Raw genomic sequence first — 16,741 nt, 5'->3', positions numbered from 1 at the left:
CAAGATAGGCCCTAAAGATATCTTGCATTAACCTATTGAAGGTAGCAGGAGCATTTGTCAGCCCGAATGACATGACTAGGAATTCAAAGTGTCCATACCTTGTGCTAAATGCAGTCTTCGGGATATCTTCTTCCTTGATCCTTATTTGATAATATCCAGATCTGAGATCTATCTTGGAGAAGATCTTCACACCTTGAAGACGGTCAAGAAGTTCATTTATTCTTGGAATGGGGTACTTGTTTTTAATGGTTGATTGATTCAACCCTCTGTAGTCAATGCATAGCCGAAGCATTCCATCTTTCTTTTTCTGGAACAGCACTAGAGCTCCCCATGGCGAACTACTAGGACAGATATAGCCTTGGTCTAACAGTTGCTTGAGTTGCTCTTTCAGCTCAATCACTTTCGCGATGGACATCCTATATGGTCTCTTTGCGAACTAGTGCAGCTCCTGGCGCTAGCTTGATTTCGTGATTGACTTCCCTCTGAGGAGGAAGTTCAGTCAGCTCTTCAAGAAATACGTCTGTATATTCCTTTAACCATGAAGGTTCTTCCCTAGATTCCTGATTTTGATCTAGCTTATTTAGCTTAATCAAATAGACAGATAGGACCTTCCTAGCTCCTTTTATTATCTGTGTTGCTTTTGCCAGCTAAATTTTTGGCTTACCAACCTCTCCTTGAGTTGTAACTAGTTCCCCTTCAGAATTTTGAAAGGAGACTTGGCCCTTTCCACAGTGAATGTGGGTGTCATTGGGTATTAGCCAATCCATTCCGAGCAAGGATTCGTGGACTCCTAGGTTCATTATCCTGAATATGACCGAAGTCGGCTTTCCACCCAGTAGGAATTTCACCTTAGCAGTTTGCCCGGTACAAGAGACCTCACGACCAATTGCGAATTCCACAAGGTAGGTGCATATTTTGTGGCTATTCCTAATCTTTTTGCATGGACTGGTGAAATCAAGGAATGTGTACTGCCACAATCAATCAAGGTTTTGAAGCTTTTACCTTGATAATCCGATGGAGTTTGAATCACCGAGAATTGGTGATTCGGGCCTTTCTTGTGAAGAGCGGTATGAACCGTTGCCCTCTCAATGTCGGCTTCCATGGATAGGTCTTCTTCATCACCCAGCTCCTTGTTAGCAACGCTAGAGGTTCTCCCTCTGGCCTTGACGGTGGCTCCTAGGCCATGGACGCAGTTCCTTGGACTGGCACCTGACATTGTCCTCTGCCAAGCTTGGGACACTACCTTTTAAAGTGGCCAGCCTCATTGCAATGGAAACAACAGAGATTGCGGCCATTACCTTGTGTAGGAATGAAATTGTTGACAGTGTTAGCCCTAGCTTTCTTCCTTTGTCCCTGATTTTGCCCCTGTGCTCTCTTAACTTGAGACCTATACATTCCCTTGTTCTGATCCTTGCAAGACCAAGTCCTGTTATTTCTTGGCTTGGTCTGCACCTCCTGTATTATTGGTGCAGCTCGAATGAGTGCGTCTTGTAGGTCTGTTGGGCGCATTGATTCCAAGCAGGTGTTTATGGGTGGATTTAACCCAGCACAAAACTTTGACACATGTTGTGTCATATCCATTTGTGGCACGTACTTTAAGAGAGATCAAAATTTGAATAATATGCATCCAAGGATAGTCCAAGTTGCTTTAATTCATAGAATTCGTTCATCTTCTATGTGCGGTAGGTAGGTGGTAGATATCTCCCTCGCACAACTTTTTTAAGCTTCTCCCAATTAACTGACCCTTCCGAGATCCCTTGGTCTCTGCACCATTGTTTCCATCAAAGTCTTGCTTCGCCGGTAAGCTTCAGTTTGGCGAGCATAGCTTGGTTAGCGGGTGCAGTTCCTACTGCCTCAAAATAATCCTCCATGTATTCGATCCAGACCTCGGCATCAGTTTGGACGGTCCTTCCCTTACCATCAAATTCAGGTGGCTTGATTTGTTTGAGAATGAACTTATTCTCTTGAATTATAGTCGTACTTAGTGTAGGGGTCAGACTAGGAATCTGCACTTGAGGTTGTGCTTGTTCAATAAGATTCTTTACGTTAAAAACTTGCTAAACGTTTCTCACATTCCATTAATATGCCCAGTTCAGCTTTTAGCCAAGTGACCTAATCACTTAACTCCTTTACCCACACTTACAGCCATGACAGACAGTGATAATAAAATCTTATTCATTCATGTGGGCATAGCCCTTTTGAGTACATTTATTTTGGGAAGATAGAACAAGCTGATTGGCACATCAGTTTGGGGAAAATAGGATTGTGTTACATTCGGCCACAAGGACTTGAGTAATAATAAGGAGAGGGGTCATGAATTTTCAGGAATCGATAGGTCATAGGAAGCTTGGGGTATCCCTTCCTTTGATACCCGTTCTTCTCATAACATCCCAGCGCCTTGATTCTGTCGGCAGGGATTACTCGAGTCACTTCTTCGTACACATACTTGTTCTGCTTGACTTTCCGCTGACCGCCGACATGCAGGGTTGCGTTTGCGTGAGCCTCGACAAAGATGAATAGCTTCACGACCTTTAAATCCTCCATCCACTTGATTCTCTTTAAGTTGGCCTGAAGGTACGCAAGTCAGTGGACCGCTATGTAATATATTCCTAATTCACCCATCCATCTACGTTTCGCGTACAGGGGTGAAGGATTGTAGATGCGGTCTAGAATATTCATCATGCCTAGCCTCCGTCGATAATCCGAAGCACGCATTGCAGTCATAAACATAACCTAGAACACCAAGAATGTATTCCATGCTTCGCGACTCTGCAGGCCAACATCCATAACTAAGTAAGGAAATGTTCTTAACGGCAACATCGCTCAACTTCCCCTTATTAATTTTCCTTGTAAATATTAGATTCTGTTGGTTCGCTCTGATACCAACTATAATGTGTCCCCCTGTCCACTTGTAGGACACGCCTTAGCAACCCATCGGGAAAAGAGTCTAGAAAGTGCCGCCTGGCACTCACAAGGAATATCACGGGGTTTGCAATCAAGGTCTTCTCGAGTCTGCCACAAAGCAGAAGCATCTAGTCGTTCCCACTTAGGACCGACCTCAATCAGGGTTTCCCTAAAAGTCAAGTTCCTAGGGAGTAGCTAGCGTCGACAAACGAACCATTTTGGGCAGAAGCATTAGGGTCGAAGCGGATTTATACTGCACTTGGTTCAGGGAGAATGGAAAACGAGAGAGATGCGAAGCTCGACCCCCCTGCCCGTAAGGCATAGTCCCATTCCGTTCCCCTAAAACAACATAAATTGAGACTCTAGCTCTATTGATTCTAGGCCATTGTTACCTCGCTGTCAATTCCTTTGAGAAAAGTTCTCGGCCAACCAGGACCACCCTTCGGTAGGACGGACCCAACACTTTCCTCGGGTTTCTTAGTTATCTAATTACCTACCACATTTAGTTTGACAAGCAAAAATAGCTTCCTTAATTAACCAATTAATCACTAGTTTCTTCACGTAACTTAGGCACTGACACAGAAAAACAATGTCAAGCAAGTTCCTTTTTCAATTGATCTTTATTTATCATAGTCTTTGGAATACATCAAATAACCTGCCCGAAGGCTATCCCAGCAATCCTCAGGGATCGCTATTCCAAGTTCCGCCTGTTGACTAGTATGCGGGCCTCGAGATCCCATCTTGAGTCACGTTGGCCTCTTGTGCAGGATTCGGAGGCAAGGAATTTACGGCCAGAGCCTCCCCTAGCACCCAACGTCCTCCTGCTCGAAGTAGCACCCATGGAGATACCTCTCGCGGCCGGTTCGGTCCATGTACCCGGTGCGACTAACAACCCCCTTGGATAGGGTCATGCAGATAGTTCGAGGTAACTAATACTACCTCTCTCTCCAGGATCTTAACCTGAAGCATTAGTTGTTTTTCCTAAATTAGTTCCTTGAGCAAAGAAGTACAAACAGTGCACCTAAGTGTACAATCACGAGCATTCCAATGGTCGTTCATACGTCCAACTACTAAGGTGTGATTCCTTCTCCCCAAATACTACCAGCATTCGATCCTGGATCAATCACGACTTGGCAAGATCCCAAGGGTTTCGTAAGTTGAATTGCTTGTTTACCCTTTTTCCTTGGGTTAGGGTTTATACCCTGTTGACCCAAATTGTCACTACCTTAGGTTTCCTTATATTATGGTCAATAAATCCTGGACAACCCCGTCGCCCTAACTTGGTTGGTCAATTGCTTTCTTGGCAATTCATAGCTACCCTAGCTTGACAAATCAGTCCCAAGGAAGAGTGTTGTAGCAGGATGACTACTCAATTTCTAGAAAATTAGACTTGTAATTAGAACTCGTCAAACTTGGTCTAGGGTGTAGTAGTACTATTTTGTGATTTAAACACAAGAGCATATGACGTTGTTGCTTGTAGCACGAGATAGGTGTCAGTATCTGACTTGTGGGATTATATCTTTCATCGTACGATATTTCTTAATCAAGAATACCTTTGATCAAGATATAGGGTTTGGGAGTCCTATCAACCCAATCCAAAACCCTAATCCTACTAGGCTTGATAAACGTTTTGGCCCTAGGGTCCCTAAGTTCCTTGCGGAAGTCTAGTATTTGGTCATCTGATTCTTAGGGTGAGAACCCTAGATTATTCTTACACGGGCAATTTAATAACCCTAACATTTCGTGAATGTGGGTAGAACTTTTAAGATCGAAAATATTAAATCGGCATCCCAAGTGCTATAGTAAGCAGAATTTTATCATAGCTTAACCCTACCTAGCACATTGAGGTGACTGTCATATGCTAACTAATCATATTTTTATGAATTTCATGTAAGTTACTCAATTATATGCAAATTACTTAGTTGATCTAGCCAACCCACGATTAAAGATGATCTTTCCTTTAAAGATGCAAATACTTTCTTCTAAACTTGCAAGTACTTTCCCTAAAAGATGTAAGTAACTGCAAGAAGTGTGAGATGTATCATTCCATGCAATTTCAAGACCATAGACCTTTTTGCCTTTATGCAACTATAGGATCTATAGTGATCTTTCTTTTCCTTGCCCTATACTATAATGATTGACATTCAGAGCTAATTCTTAAAAACCCTATGTTGATGCATCGAATTCAAAGCTTTAGTGTTTCAATGAAGATGCATCCTTTCCCAATTGCAACTTATTAGACATCATTTAATGTCCGTCTATAATTATCTTATACACGAGTCACAACCAATAATTTATTACATAAGTGCATTATGTGTCATAAGCCCTATCCTTTGCGAGATGCAATAAGGATGCCTTCGCACAATTTTCAACTTTTAACTTATGCATCATACGTTCAAAAATGCGACTATCCTTGACCATGGAAGTGCAAGCAAATGCAAGTATGCGTCATGCAACTAAACTTTGTAAATTGAATGAATATATAAATTTCCCGATGCATGCTTTATGCATCCTTTTCATGCGGCAATATTTTTCAGAACCTGGGCATTCAAAATCGGGGTGTTGTCCACTCTTGTACTTTGGGTGGAAGCTCCCGTGTGCGCTCCTCTCAACTTTTTCTGAGGAGCCATTGACGAAGCAGATTTCAACTTAGCAAACTTTCCCTTGGCACCCTTACGAGATTGGAAGTTACTACTGCCTGAGATCTCCTTCCCTGCGCAGGAAACGAGCCTTGTAAGACACGGTCTAAAAATTTTTTGGGAACCACGGGTAAACTTGGCCTAGAAGCTTCTCAAGATTTTGGAAGAAACAAAGATGACATGTGATGGTGAAGATGATTGGAGTGATGATGGAGAAGATGACGATGGTGAGGATGACGATGACGATGATGGCATTGGCGGCAGCAGCCTGGCGATGATGGTGGCAATCTTGGCGGCGTGGCGCAGGCAATTCGATGGGAGTAGCTCCTCACGATTCTGTTCCCTCCTTTGAAGCTTGGGAGGGTGGGGTTCATATATAAGGTGAAGGTGGGGGGGGGAGGGGGGGTGGCCACACAAGTGGCATATTGCATGCCCTCCTCCCCATGCCCCTCCACAAGCTCCAACACATACTCCCTCTCCTCGCCATGCAACAGGTAAAGGGGAGGGGGTTTTAAAATTTTTTGCAAATAATTCATTATCATTTTTCCCTTGAAGGGGAGTTCCTGCGGTGGGTTACGGTTTTGAGCTATGGTTTCCTATGCACAACGGGGGGTGGTGTTTGTTAGTGCACGAGGATGGAGCACTTAGCCCAAAGTTTATTTTTTGTTGTGGGAGATTACTTTGAATCACTTTTGCACGGGATCTAGGTCCTTTAATATTTTGTTGTAGAAATATTACAATCTTGAAGAAGAACAAAGGATTGCGAAGGCTGTTTTGAGAAAGAAAATGAAAGTTATGGAAACTACAATCAAAGCATTCAATGATGCTCATGAGGTTGTGTTTGATGTATATGCAAGTGGACTTGCATCTAAGGTGGCATTGGTAAATCATATGAAGACTATTGCAGTGGTTTGCAACACTCAAGAGCAAAGAGAGGTTGAAGCACAATTGTGGAGGGTCCATGAGAGTGCCAAATAAAATTCAAACTCCGAAGAGGTTCCTCTTACTGAAGTTCAAGTTATTGAAGTACCACCCGAGGGCATAGAAGAATCATGCCAAGATATAGCAAGTCTAATAATGAAAGAGAAATTAAGGGCTACCTCAGGTGTTTAAACTCCGTTCCTTCTTCTTTCATCAAGGAAGACACATTGATGTAATTTTGATTTCTTTCTTGAGAAGTTACTTCTATTAGCATTTGCAATATTTTCTTTCTTTGATGATATTAATTAAAGAAACTATGTCTTTAGTTTTTTTATTTTTTATAAAAGGTACCAAGCATGTTTGGTTTAAAAAATCTATTTAAGTAAATATTTTTCCAAATTAGTATTAAAGAGCTCATTAAAATTTATCATCCTTTGTAAGGATAACTGTTTAATTGTAATCTAGTGTGTAAGAATACTTATCATAATGAAAAGTTTGAGCTAGCTATGCAAAATTTACTTAAGTCTATTTTAGATCTTATTTCAATTAAACTCTTATATGTGTTGTGTTATGATCTTGTCATGTTAGTTTTGGTTAGATTTGTCCACATGGTCATATCTCTTATCTCTTATAGCCTCTTTTACTACATCACTAGTGTATGTCTATGCATGTATCTTAGGATAAGAAAGCCAACAATATATTGCACACCCCAAAAAAGATTCATTGCACTTTGCAAATGAGTTTTACCTCAGTAATAAATATTGCAACAAAGATTTCTCTCCAATGTATCTTTTGAGATATGTATATGGAATATTAGGGTAAAATCCTTGTTACAATTCGTGAGTTTAAATATCTATAGGATATAACTAGTTCAAAAATCCTTGTTACAATTCGTGAGTTTAAATATCTATGGGATATAACTAGTTCAAAAATAGAATGGTTAGTCCTTTAGAAGAAACTATGAAAACTTATTCAAATAGAGTATAACTTATCTTAATTAAATTGTCGTGTGTCACTTATATGTGACATAGTTTTGGTCACATGGTCAAAAGTATCATGTTTAAATTTTCTTTTAATAACTAGGACTAATAAACACCTTCTTTGTACATGCCATTTTGAAGGCCTTTTTAAAAACTAAGTATGTTAAATATTATAATGATAATATAATTTGTGTAACTAATTACAAGAATCTATTGTTAGTATCTCAAGTATACTTATAATTAGCGATAAAAAGTAGGCATGGAAAAATCAATTTATTAAAATAGATTTTACTTCAAAAAAATCATCATATATATATATATATATTTGCCAGTTTATAGCTCAAACATTAGGTAGAATGATGAGGAAGTAAATGAATCTAATGTGCTTCTTTTTCTTCTTTGTAACTTCAACTAAGACATCTATGGTTGGATATCTAACAGATTCAACAACAGTAGAGCACGATGGTGTGATTGATGTTTCCTTCATAAGAAATGCAACACAATTATGTGTAATACTTTATCTCAATGGTCTTCTTTTACAACGATGCTTTACTAAGTCTAAAAGGTTTCAAAGCTTTCAAATGGAAAAGCAATGGCTTGTTCTTCGACTAGGATGTATGGAGTTTTTTGAAGCCTTATTTGCAAGATTCCAAGTGGGAGTTTGGTCAACAGCTTTACATAAGAATGTCATGGCAGTTATTAAGTGCTTGGAGATCCATGCAGAAAGGAAGTATCCTTTCTTCATGATTTGGGGCCAAGAACAATGTCATAGACATCAACTCAAAATCATATATAGGCCAGATAAGATGGGAGTAGAAGCAATGTTCAAGCCTCTGAAGTATGTATGGGATCAATATGGAGATGTTTGTCAGCATACCAAGACTATTCTCATAGATGATAGTCCTTACAAAGGATGTCCAAATCATGTTGAGAATTGCATTTATCCAAAAACATTTGATATTGATCGTGAAGACTCTATCTTGATCAAAGAACTTCTACCATACTTGACTCGCTTAAGCAAATACCATGATGCACGTGAAGTCATCAAGTTTGATCGATATGGACAGGATCCAGTTCAATATGGACATGAATTGTATGCTCAATTCAAGGTTGTCATTGATGAATGGACTAGAGCAGAGAATGATGGTATTTCATCTTCATCATCAACACCGCATGAGACCATGATTGATAAAGATGGTATATATATTCAACCTTCAATTACGTCTTGCTTCAAGAGACCATCTATTATACAAACATCCTCAACAAATGCCTCACGTCATTCGTCTCTTACATTGAACAGCTCACAATTATCCATGTTGAAGCAGACTCCTTTAGTCTCTACTTTGAAAGATATGGAAGCAATGTAACTTGCTCATGAGTTAGGATATCACAAACATTTCATAAATGGTAGTGCAGCTAAACATTTTATACAAAATCTACAAAATTTGTATTTTTCCAATATATATGATGTAACAAGAAGGTGCTGACTCTATATGGACTAATTTTGACTTTCATAATAGATATATCCCTTACATTAAAGGCTTTTGCATGGCTATGAAATATATGCTTGTTAGAAATTTAAAGTGTTTTATTTCGTTACCTTGGTGTTTCTAAACACCACCAATATCAATGAGAGAATCTACTTGAGGTTTTTTATTGTTTCAATAACATTAGTTAATTGTGTTGAAATTTCTTATAAAGCGGTTTAAATTCTATTTTGTACTTTATGACAGTCTACTATACAAACATACTCAACAAATGCCTCGCATCGTCTATCACTTACATTGAATAACTCAAAATTATCCATGTTGAAGTAAACTCCTTTAGTCTCTACTTTGAAAGATATGGAAGCAATGCAACTTGCTCATGAATTAGGATATTACAAACATTTCATAAATGGTAGTGCAACTAAATGTTTTATACAAAATCTACAACATTTGTATTTTTTCAATATACATGATGTAACAAGAAGGCGTTAACTCTATATGGAATAATTTTGACTTTCATAATAAATATATCCCTTACATTAAAGGATTTTGTATGGCTATGAAATATATGCTTGTTAGAAATTTTTAGTGTTTTATGTACTTACCTTTGTGTTTCTAAACACCACCAATATCAATGAGAGAATCTACTTGATGTTTTTTATTCTTTCAATAACATTAGTCAATTGTGTTTAAATTTCTTATAAAGTGGTTTAAATCCTATTTTGTACTTTATAACCATCTACTATACAAGCATACTCAACAAATGCCTCACATCGTCTATCACTTACATTGAACAACTCACAATTATCCATGTTGAAGCAGACTCCTTTAGTCTCTACTTTGAAAGATATGGAAGCAATGAAACTTGCTCATGAGTTAGAATATCACAAACATTTCATAAATGGTAGTGCAACTATCTACAAAAGTTGTATTTTTCCAATATACATGATGCAACAAGACAGTGACTCTATATGGAGTAATTTTGACTTCCATAGTAAATATATCCCTTACATTAAGGGCTTTTGCATGGCCATGAAATATATGCTTATTAAAAATTTAAAGTGTTTTGTGTAGTTACCTTGGTGTTTTTAAATGTCACCAATATCAATGAGAGAATCTACTTAATGTTTTTTATTATTTCAATAACATTAGCTAATTTTGTTGAAATTTCTTATAAATTGGTTTAAGTCCAATTTTGTACTTTATCTCTTAGCTAACAAATAAGTCTTAATTGATAATAAAATTTGTCTATTTCTTTGGAAACACAAACCATTGGTCAAAGGTTAAATCTTTAGTCTTAGAAAATTTATAAACTTCTAGCTTGGTATATAAATCTTCATATTATGATATGAAAATTCATTTAGCTAGTTGATTTTAGCCAAAGCCAATATCCATCTTATCCATATATTGTCAAGATAGATAGAAATTTTGAATAAAAGATATTTATATATCATGCATATACATACAAAAAATGTAAATGGGGTGAGCAATTATTTGACATACTTGTGTCTATTCGTTTACACAAAAAAAGAACCATCACATCATAGGTTATCCAAACTTAATACGATATGGTATTAGCTCAAGTTATTAAACCACACCTAGTTAGTGGTGACTCTTTTAATGTCCTAGTTCATGAAACTTATACATGTCACTTTAAATGATGCTATATCTAAAAGAAAAAACTGGTATTATAATATCTTCAAATCCATAACATTATAAATTTTGGCCATGATAACATATTTTCATACAATGTTTAAGGCTCTTGTATTCTAAATTCTCTCTCCACTCCATCAAACCTTTGTATTCTTACATTAAACTTGGAAATATCCTAGTTATATACTAGTTAAGCCTCCTTGATGTTTCCACCACCATACAACATAGCTTACATTCATCATTTAAGCTCTCACGATGTGTGATCTCATATTTGTAACATACAAAGTGCCCCTTAAAGATAAACATAAACATAGTGCTCTCTTTCATTCACAAAAGTAAGACATTCATTCAAAGTGGGACTTGGGAAATTTCCAAAATCTCTAATATGGTGTTTATGCTTCTTTTTATGGATATACACAAGTTGATTTTTTTGTATGTTATCTTGTTGTTCATTCATTATACTTGCCGTGATTGTTTTGTATGTTATGCTTGTTTTGTATTTAGGTCCATCCTCACGTCCTAGACCACCATCCCAAAAAGAAAATGTGCCACTCTTTTCCATACAAGGGGGGGCTTCTTAGGATCGCTCTATCTTTTCATTTGGATGTGGAGATTATATTTCTATGGGTAAGGATTTTGCATCCTCTATTAGAAATGAGGATTATGCAAAGATCCATACTTTTTTTTTTGAAATCAATAAATTGGGGGTGGAGTATAAGAAAAAGAAAAAGACGGTGGCATGGGTTGTTGACTTTGTGCTCTTGGATCTTCCCATGGACTCTACGCATGGACGAGACAGTGTTCCATTTTGGAGCAAGGTATTGAAGGATCATATTCGGCATGGACTTGGAGTGAAAATAGCTTGTTTGGCAAACTCAAGATGGATTGTTTATCTTGCCTCCATTTCAGGTGATTCTTTGAGTCAGAAATATGTAAATAGGATTGTTAAGTACTTGTGAATAATATTGTTAGGTAATTGTTAATGTTTAAAATGTATTTCTTTCTGTCAGGGGACTCTCCCTCGTGGGTGGAGAATATACCCTGCGGTGTGAGCTAGAGATTGTGCGTAGATTCATAGTTGAGGACTTAGACTTCATGGATGAGGTTACGATTGAGGGTATTGCCATAGAGGTATTTGACATGGTTATTGTACACTTAGTTTTCTTAGTGCTTTGTTGTTCTTGATTAGTTTTTAACATGTCTCTATTTTTTTTCATTATTGTGTGATAGATGGATGCCTTCTACTTTTATATGCTACGACGTCGAGGTTACATGGCCTCTTTACGTCTTTAGGAGAGTGGCACATTACGACATGACCATGGTGTGTAGTTCTCGCGGCATGTCATTCGTCACTATTTGCTAGGTACTGCGAGGGTATTGGAGGTTGGCGAGGAGGCACATTTGAGATCAGGTGTGCAGCCGAGTGTCCGATTTGTGTGATGCTTTCTAAAGGCTCTTTGTCCTCTCGGAGGATTGGCTTTGGAGATGGGTAGTGGTACAACTGCTTTGATGAGTGCATGCATCGTGCCTGGCCGCTCCTGTTATTCTTTTGATAGTGATCCTGACATTGTTGGTCGCATTCTACAACCTTTGGTAGAGGGACCTTCTGCAGGTACTAGAGATCAGTCCAGCTGAGATGAGGAGATTTGAGAGAGTGAGCCAGTGGTGGCTGATGCATATGGCTGCCCTTTTGATTAGGATGGTTACTACTATTGATGTGTTTTGTCATGGTTTTTCATGGTTTATCAAGGCTACTACTTTGACTTATTTAGGACATTATATGCACTCTAGGATGATATACTTTTGTGTGTGAGTTTTTGCCATGTGCTTTGAAATGTTAATGAAGAGAGTTTTCAATAAAAAATTAGAGTAGATAAGAGGTGTAATTTTGGTTCTATAGTGGTTGAATTCTATCACTTCTCTTCGTGTTGCTCTTTTTTACTGCTTCGCTTGGTCTTTGCATGCTCAGTTTTTGTCTCTGCTCGATTCATGAGTGCTCAATTTAAAGTTAAACTCCATCAAATTACCAAGGTAAGAAATTCAAAATCCTGATTGACTGTGGCAGCTCTCATTCTTTCATTTCACTAGCTTGTGCAAGAAGGTTAGGGATAACCATTGTAGCTGCACGCACCTTGCTTATCAAACTAGCGAATGGGCAAGAAATCGCTTGCAATAAACAAACTGCTAAGGTGAAATACCTACTCGAAAATGATCCTACATGTATTAAGTTTAGGGTAATGAATCTAGGAGTCCATGAGTGCCTACTCGAGATGGATTGGCTAATCCCCAACGATACTCACATCCATTGTGGGAAAGGACAAATTTCATTTTGAAATCCTAAAGGTGAGCTAGTTACAACTCAAGGAGAAGTGAGTAATCCAAAGATCTAGTTAGCCAAGGCAATGTGAATAGCTCAAGGGATAAGAAAAGGATTGCCCATTTATTTGATTAAGCTAAACAAGCCGGAACAGGTAGAGGACTCCATTGAAGAACCATCATGGCTAAAAGAGTATGTGGATGTGTTCCCAAAAGAATTGACTGAATTACCACCACCTAGGGAAGTGGATCATGAGATTAAGCTAATATCAAGAGCTGCACGAGTCGCAAAAAGGCCCTACAAGATGTCCATTCCTAAAGCTATTGAGTTAAAGGAACACGTCAAACAACTATTGGACCAAGGGTACATACGACCGAGCAATTCTCCTTGGGGAGCTCCTATCTTATTCCAAAAGAATAAGGATGGTACACTTCACCTTTGCATTGATTATAGAGGCCTGAACCAAGTAACCATCAAGAATAAATATCCTATCCCAAGGATAGATGAGTTACTTGATCAATTGTAGGGAGAAAAAATCTTCTCCAAGATTGATTTGAGGTTAGGATACTACCAGATCCATGTCAAAGAAGAGGATGTTCCTAAGACGGCATTCAACACCATATATGGTCATTTGGATTTCACAGTAATGTCTTTTACTATGAAATTGAAATGTTCCTAAGACGGCATTCAACACCATATATGGTCATTTCGATTTCACAGTAATGTCTATTAAAGTTGACTAATGTCTTTGCCAACTTTAATAGGCATATCTTGATGATTTTGTGTTTGTCTTTCTTTATGATACCTTGGTCTATTCCAAGGAAGAGGAGGATCATGAATCCCAAGTTTGCATCATCCTTGAGACCCTGAGGACTCATAAGCTCTATGCTAAGAAGAAAAAGTGTGCCTTTCTCAAGAGGCAGATTGAATATCTTGGATTTATTGTGTCAAATGAAGGAATCTCTGTAGACCCTACAAAGGTTAATGATGTCCAAGAGTGGCTCCACCAACTACTGTTAAAGAAGTGTGTATCTTTCTTGGATTAACAGGCTGGTACAAGATCTTCATTAAGGACTATGCCTTAATTATAGCACCCCTCACAAATTTTCTAAAAAAACAGGTTGCCATAGTGTGGACGCCCACTGAATTACCAAGTTTTGATAAACTCAAGTATAGCTTAGTGACAGCACCAATTCTGAAACTCCCTGACTTGAGCAATGAATTTGAAGTTGTCATGGATGCTAGCTCACTTGCACTAGGCTGTGTACTAATGCAAGAAGGTCATCCTATAGCCTATTCCTTGAGGAAGCTAAAAACCCATGAAAGGATTTATGTTACCTATGACTTGGAGTTACTAGCAGTTATTCATGCTCTCAAAATTTGGCAACACTATTTTCTTGGTAACAAATTCTCTTTGGTCATAGACCATAAGAGCCTTAAATGGATATTTTGACCTCAATATGAGGCAATGTCATTGGATTGAGGTTCTACAAGAATATGACATTGAGATCAAGTATCGGCCTCTAGCAAAGAGAATGTAGTCGTTGATGCCTTAAGTCACAAAGCATTCCTCAACTCTCTTATTATGGAGGAACCCTCGATGGTGGAATCATCAACAACCATGGTGTCAATACCTAGCAACCCTATCCTTGAATTAGCCAAGGAGGAGGCTAGCCATGACCCAGAATATTTGAAGATTAGGAGATTTTGGAAAATGACCAAAACCCAGACTTAAGGTCAATTATCAAGAATTCTCTGTCGATGGGGGACTTGTCTATTTTAGAACAAGGTTATGCATACCCTCAAACAAGAAACTCAAACAAAGAATACTTTAGGAAGCACATGACTCCCCCTTTTCAGGCCATCCCTGATACATCAAGACCCTCAACAGGATCAGGATGAGCTACCATTGGGAAAGGCTTAAGGGAGATATACTCAAATATGTCATAGAGTGTTTGTCTCGCTAGCACATTAAGGTGGAGCATGTCAAGGTGCTTGGGAAGCTGCAACCTCTTGACATTCCCCAAATGAAGTGGAAATTTATCAGCATGGACTTTTTTGTTGGATTACCTTCAGTTCAAGGAGGATACAATTCAATTATGGTTATAGTAGATATGCTCACCAAGGTTGCACACCTCATCCCAGTCAAGATAAACTATAAAGCTTCAGATATTACCAGAATGTTCATCAAGGCGATACTCAAACTCCACAAGTTTCCTAGAAGGATCATTAGTGACCGTGAATCTCTCTTCACATCTCACTTCTGGAGAGGGATATTTGACGCCATTGGGACTCAACTCTATTTCAATACAGCCTATCACCCTCAAATTAATGGCCAAATAGAGAGGGTCAACCAGGTCATTGAAGATATCCTTAGAACATATTGCTGTCACAAACTGAGGAGATGGATCCAATATCTACCATTGGCAGAGTTTGCCTATAATGCTTCCTACCATCAAAGCATTCAACTGACACCTTTTTAAGCATTGTATGGGCATGATTGCCATACTCCATTGAAATTTTCATATCCTACCTTAAGGGTAGAAGCTTCCAAGAAGACACTTGAGGAAATGGATGAGTAGGTCAAGGCCATTAGAAAAGATATTAGAGCCACCGAGGATAGACAGAAAGCCTATGCAGATCTAAAAAGACAAGGGTAACTCTTCAAAGAAGGGAATATGGTTTTTATTCGTGTACGACCCAAGAAGAGTTCCTTATCATTGGGAGAATTTAAGAAATTGAGTCCAAGGTATTGTGGACCCTACAAGATCCTCAAGTGCCTAGGGCCCAATGCCTACAAACTTGAACTCCCCAAGAATGTAAAGGTTCACAATGTATTTCATGTTAGCCTACTAAAGAAATATGTATCCAATCCTAGCCATGTGCTCAATGATCAACAAGTTGGAATGCCAAGCCAAGGAGTCCTTGAGCTCTGGCCAAATAGAATCTTAGACACTCGATAAAAGAGATTGAGGAGTAGGACCCTCAAGGAGTACCTCATCCAGTGGAAGGACTATCCAGAAGAAAATGCCACATGGATTGACGAGAGTACTCTCAACCAAAAATACCCCCAATTCCTTTCGAGATGATGATATCTCGATTCCTTAAAGGGGGAAGGATGTAATATTCCACCATTGTAGGGACCCCCCTTTAAAAAATCAATTTAAAACAAAAAAAATTTACGACCCCCTCCTTGGCGACGCTGCCAGCTGGCGGAGGGAGGGGGGAGCTAAAGAGTAGTCGATGAGGGTGGAGGAGGAGATCATGATAGCGAAAGGGAGTGACGTGGTAATGGTGGAAACTCCGAGTAACACAGGGCATAAAGATGGTGAGGACGATGAGTTCGATGGGGGGGAGGGGCACATGTTGAGATGACAAGCTCAACACATGCGGACATTAATGATGGACCACCTGGTTAGATGGATCCACATGTCTACACTTAGCACGTCGGTGGTCATTATGACTCTCACATGGCCACTGGCTCATTACTTATTATATTCAGGTTGTTACACCTATTTACAGCTGGCATAGTTATAGCGCCAGTCGACTAGTGTAGTCGGTTATGCATTGCTTGACTTAGTAGGCCACTTTTCTTTATGTTGTATCTTATCTATACTTTGTGTACATTGAAAAGTGTGTGGAAGAAGAAGAAGAAACCAGCAAGAAAACGTTTTGGCCTCCATCTCTCTTCTTGTCTCTTGTGTGAGCTTCTCCTTGTGTATTCTGTGTGTGTTCGGCATAGCATCTTGAGCAAGTCCCCCCACCACGCGATTCTTGACATGGTATCAGAGCCGCGCCACTCAAAAAGGCTGATTTCGAAGGCTAAAGTAAAGGAGAAGA

General features: G+C 38.8%; 1 pseudogene; it reads left to right on the top strand.

Moving 5' to 3' along the window:
• The window catches only part of LOC148017350 (uncharacterized), a 30,719-nt pseudogene extending 18,806 nt beyond the window's left edge, over window positions 1-11,913 (top strand).
• Window positions 11,914-16,741: the final 4,828 nt, after the last annotated feature.

The sequence above is a fragment of the Lygodium microphyllum genome, chromosome 22 (genome assembly GCF_053477565.2).
Source record: "Lygodium microphyllum isolate KBCC chromosome 22, Lygodium_microphyllum_v1.1.10, whole genome shotgun sequence".
Lineage (NCBI taxonomy): Eukaryota > Viridiplantae > Streptophyta > Polypodiopsida > Schizaeales > Lygodiaceae > Lygodium > Lygodium microphyllum.
This window is presented reverse-complemented; position numbering and strand designations above follow the sequence as displayed.